Here is a 6,009-nt window from a genome sequence, read left to right on the forward strand (position 1 = left end):
TTCCGTGCATTCGTTGTCAACCATTCAAAAAAAGCAAAACAAAACTTCATAATAACGGGAGGTGATCCTAAACTGACCTGAAATTTGCACATTTCTGTATATGTTCATGCATACATGGATGGATGTCCCCGAAAATCTGAAACTTTAATTACTAGTGTTATTTATTCAGACATTTCTATTTGGGTTTTTTTAAACCAGTGTGTATAAAATTGCTAGGAGGAACTAGCTAAAACAATTGTATGACAGGAACAGGTAAAAAAAAATTGAAAAGCTCCCAGGGGGCAGGGGGGGAGCAGTACAATATTATTAAGCAATACCCAGCGCCATTGGGCTTGCAAGATGTGAATGGAGCTGTTAATGATCAGACCTTTTGAATGTCACAGGTTTATAGGGTGGAAACCATAAGTGGAAACAATTTGATAGCACAGAAGGACAGCAATGTTAGGGGGAAGCTGGTAATTTGAATTATGAATGAAACACTGTCTTCAGTGAAGAGAGTTTTGCTGAGAATTTGGAACAGTATTTTTTTTTTAAACTACAGTTCCCAGAATCATCTGGAATACAATTCCCAGGAAGCATGGATTTGTTGTTTGGGGTGTTCTGTGGGCTATGATCCAAAAAAGTCAACCTTACAACGCTCTGGTTTTCTGAGTGAACCAGTGTCTGAAAGCTAGGAAATATGACATCGACGTCTACTGAGTGGTCTTAACCGACCAGATAGGTGGGATATAAAATAAATAAATGAATAAATAAATAAATACTGGGCTATATGAGAAAACTGGTATCCAGTAGGAAGTAAGACTTAAGAGCATCAATCTATGGCAGGTGAGGAACAACAGAAAATACAAGACAAAATAGGGACATACCAGAGAAGCATTTAGGTACCAGCAAGCTATTATCCCTGCCTCCCTATCCCCATCCCACATAACGGCTGCTCTGTCTTCCATCTCAGTGTACACCAGCCACTGAATCAAAGGGGAATAAAACCACTATAAATTTGCAATTTATAACACCCTCAAAGTCCTCTTCTCTGTACTCTGCTCCAGCCTTCAGATTGTTGCTTTCTTTGAGTTGTTATTGACTAAACGTTGGCTGGAAAGGAAATGAGAGGATAATAAATATCCCCTTTCTGCTGCTCACAGCCTTTGCTTTCTCCCTGTGCAAGATCTCCAGCTGGCATTTGTTATGCAAGAGGAAATTCCAGGGTCTTTTGTTCTTTCAAAGTACTAATGAGAGGGTAACTTTCCATTTTGCCTGCTGTGCCTGTTTTACCCTTCCAGATCAAGTAAAAAAAAAAAAAAGACCTTTAAGTAATTCTGCATTTCCATCTGCATCTCCTTTCCACATTCCGGTGCCTTAAAGGGATGGGTCCAAAACTCCAAGGGCTGTTTTGGCCTGGGAAAGATTTCCTTCACCGTTTCTCACTGTGGAACATCTGAAAATGTTTTGCTTTTATCCCCTTTCATCCCAGAATAACATTCCCAATCCTGGTGGGGCTGTAAACAGCTTTTAGACCTGTATTTTCGAACAATACTGAAACCAATCCAAACGTTGCAAAGTTCCATCCATCTTTGAATGGGGATCTTGCAGGCTTCGATGTGTCACAGACTATGGACATGAGCAAAAGAAAAAACCTATCCATGAAAGGGTCTTTTTGCACTCAGAAAAATGTACAGCAGAGAGCTGAGATTGGAAAGTTGCTGCTTTGGACTGCAACTCCCAGAATGATGTGGACAGCACCCCACAGCACTTAAAGCACTCTCTGGGCAGTTGACAACAGAATCATGCAGGCTACACATTGCCTGCCACCACCCAGCGAGCTGGGTACTTAATTTATTTTGAACCCATTGGGATTGAACTCAAGTTGTGAGCAGTCTTGACTGCAGTACTGCAGTTTCACCACTGCGCCATGAGACGCCTCAGGAAAGCCAGCATCCACGGGAGGGAAGGTAAAGGCAAGCAACTTTTTCAGACTCTGGCAGGGACTCACCTGAACAAAACGCTGTAATGAACTCTTTTCTTGCAAAGCTGGAAATGTTATTTTCTGCTCATTCGCATCATGGTACTCTCTTTTGGTTGTTGTGGGTTTTTCCAGCTCTTTGGCCGTGTTCTGAAGGTTAGTTCTCCCTAACATTGCGCCAGTCTCTGTGGCCGGCATCTTCAGAGGACAGCACTCTGTGCTCTGTGCTGTCCTCTGAAGATGCCAGCCACAGAGTCTGGCGAAACGTAAGGAAGAACAACCTTCAGAACGCGACCAAAGAGCCCGAAAAACCCACAACAACCATTAGATCCCGGCCGTGAAAGCCTTCACGAGTACTCTCTTTGTCAGTAAATGCTATGGGATGCAATCCAAAGCCACTTATATTAGTTTATAATGAAGCTATTTGGAGGGGGGGGGTTATCTAGCCCACAACACAGCAAAATGTACCAGACTTTGTTTAACACAGGAGGTCCTGAGTGTGTGGGGGGATGTTAATAAAACAGTAATAAAACAGCTCGACCTTCTGAACTGCCCAAGTGTACACTGCCCTAACTAGAAGCAATGATGCAGTGCAGAGGTTCCCAAACTATTCATTCATTCATTCATTCATTCATTCATTCATTCATTCATTCATTCATTCATTCATTCATTCATTCATTCATTCATTCATTCATTCACTCACTGCGGCACCCCAGGGCTCCACCAAACCCAGCCAAGGGCACTGTGAAATCCTCAGAAGTATGTCCATAGAATCCACGGAAGTCCTCAGTCTGGGCTTCCCCTCAAAGTATCATGGTGGGGGAGCCATGGCTAGAGAACACAACATTTTTCATGCAATTGGTCTGCAGTATTTGGCAGGGTGCCTTTCTCATGACAGGCGACACATTGTTCACAAAAGCAGTCATGTCTACCTGTTTGTCTGAAAACCGTGCACATGCCAAAATGCTACGTGTAGTTTTACCTGAAAGCAGGTCGTTTCTTATAGCTTGACAAAGAAAATTGTTCCTTCATTTAGCCAGGAATAACTTGGGATGGGTAATGGATGTGTTTTTGATGGATTAACACATACATGCATCCGCAGCAATACTTGAAACCCATTTCTTAGTTTTATCCTGTTAGTAAAATCTACTTTCCTTGAAAAGCTATAGAATTACAGCCACTTAGACAAGGGGAAATTCTTTCATTATTTTGGATTCAAATGGTTTCCCCCCCCCTAAAATGTGGGACATGATTCCCACCCTCATGAATAAGGAAGGTGTAAAACCATATGTACGGTGGACCTTCTTGGTTTTAGATGCAAGTCCTTTTGAGGGCTTTTAGCACATTGTGGCAATGTGTCAGAAAGCGGATGCTTTTCTTGAGAGGAAGAGTGTGCGGTGGGGTGGGGAGTCAGGGTGCACCGCTGTTCCAGCCAGCTATTATTATACCGCTTGAGCGAAATGAAAGAACTATGCTTTCTTCTTCAAATAATGGGCCTGGGTGATCGTGCGCGATCATCGGCACATGCTTTGAATGGGGGCAGGAAACTGTGGGTGTGGGGATTTTAAAAAGGCACCATATTTGCAGTATGATAAACCAAAGGCCTGATAGTTTGGACTAAGGAACATAAGAAATACGGTAAAGGGTTAATTTACATGTATTCGCGAAGGCTTTCACGGCCGGGATCTAATGGTTGTTGTGGGTTTTTCAGGCTCTTTGGCCGTGTTCTGAGAGTTGTTCTTCCTAACGTTTCGCCAGTCTCTGTGGCCGGCATCTTCAGAGGACAGCACTCTGGTTAATTTACAATTCCCAGGGAATAGTTACTATGAAAAGATTGATGGTGGGGTTCATTTTGCCCCCACTTCACTCAGGTTCCCTGTCACTCAACCCTCCCTGTCTCTCAGAAAGCTGAGTGCCCATTTACATTTGTCAAAATGCAGATGTGAAAACTTTGCCGTTTTTTAGAAGTGTGAAAATCCATAAAGCAACTCCCGAACGGAAACTGTCTTCGGACAAGCGCTGGCTCTATGGCTTGAAAACGGGGATGAGCACCGCCCCCTTAGAGTCGGACACGACTGGACTAAAAATGTCAAGGGGAACCTTTACCTTTACCTATGCAGACTAGGGACAAAAGAGGAGAAGAAAGACAGAAGAGGACCCTTAGCACTGCACTGAGACACCTGGGGAGAACAATGGCAACTTTGAAATTAGAAGTGGATGGCACATTTGCTTTTCTGCCTGAGCTATCAGACTTGCAAACAGGCTTGTTTGTATGTTTACCTCCTGGTGACAAATCACAAAAGCAAAGAAAGGGGGGGGGAAGGATTTCAACCAGTGGAAGGAATTAAATCTCATGCTAGGACAAACAGAAATCTTTTACTTTATAAAAGAGATCTGCTTCAGACAACATAATAACTGTATCATCTTCTTTGCCACCCAGTGGAATATACGTTATGGCATGTGTTTGAAGACACTGCCATGATTGGTGAACCAGCATGTGTTGTCCTTTCTCTCAACACATATAAAATCAAGGAAGCATCACATTGCACCTTGATTTTTCCAGTAACAGTAATACTGAAATAAGAACTGACATGCACAGAAGGTTATCCAGGCAGATGTATTGTAAAAATATTATATGGGCTTCCAGTGGATTCCCAGAAAACATGGAAAACACCAGGAAAACTAAGGAACCAACTGAGTACAATGTTAACAGCAGTTAAAATTACCTCCCCTGCTGTTTTTTTAGTTACACTCTAACATTTTTTAAGGAAATGGAATATTCTATTTTTTGTCCCTCGTTGGTTTTCTAAGATACTTTTAATCAACTTCCAGGTGCATTTGCCGAGCTGGATGAGGAACTGCATGCATGAAGAATGAAGATGTTTTGTTTCTCTGTCTGCTTTTTGATGTAGAAAAAATTGCATACTTTTCTAATTGATTTTTGCACATTTTCATAAATATACAAAATATAAAACTACTAGAACTGTTGTGTGGACTACCATACAGGAGTTCATTTGCATCTTTTGAAGCATTCACCTTGTCTTTTTACACATGCACGCGCGCGCGCACACACACACACACACACACGCACACACACACAAAAAGATGCTACAGACATTTTGTGTGCATTTTGCAAAATATGAGTAGAGAGAAAAAGCACTTGGTGTCTTAGAGGATGATTACCTTGGCCATTTACCTCACCGTTCGTGTCAGATTTGGCATGAATGAAATCAAATTAAAATCCAGCAGCTACATGAGGTAAAGCTAAGCATGGGGAAGCCAGGAGGAAATCATCCATTTTCAGTAAGGAATGGTCTATTTTTAATCAACTGGTAGGAATGGTTTAATTTTGTTCCAATTACCTAGTATAGCTTTTCTCTACTTTTTCTCCCGTGTAGATTGCCTCATGCAAGCAGGGACTTGTAGGGGTGTCATTTCCCTTCTACTGAATATTTGCTGTCGCTAAACAGTGTTTTTTTCTTAACTTCCCTAAGTTAGCGCTGCAACAGATAACACTAAGTCACTTTGGGAAAATTAAAAAGAGGCAAGGGATGGGGTGTTCCTTGTGAAAATTGCTGATTAGCACCTTGTCAAATCACTTGAGGCAGCTTCTGCTGTTGGAACTCTGTGCGTGAGTAAACGGGCTAGAATTTTTTCTGGGCAGGGCAAAGACCTCTCTACTAAAAGAGTTCCCTGTAGCAGCATCTCCCTCAGAAAGGTCCTTACAACTGGGCAGAGCAGTCTTGATGGAAAGACAGGAGATAGCAAGTAAATTCACAGCTTCCTGCCTCTGCCCTGCTGAGTCCTGACATATGACAATTGTTTATACTCAACTCGATGGGTGAGGCAATTTCACCAGCAGAAACCAGCAGAGACCTAATTTGAAAAAAAATTCTAATCAAAGTAGATTTTCCCTCTATGTAATCATGTCCTCAGTCTTGAAGGAAAGAGAAGATCTCATAGAGTTTTGAGAACCAGCTCTGCCATCATGTTAATGGAGCGTGTCTCAGCCATAAACAAGGCAACATAATAGATTTCCTCACAACCCT

Source organism: Pogona vitticeps, chromosome 5 (assembly GCF_051106095.1).
Source record: "Pogona vitticeps strain Pit_001003342236 chromosome 5, PviZW2.1, whole genome shotgun sequence".
Taxonomy (NCBI): domain Eukaryota; kingdom Metazoa; phylum Chordata; class Lepidosauria; order Squamata; family Agamidae; genus Pogona; species Pogona vitticeps.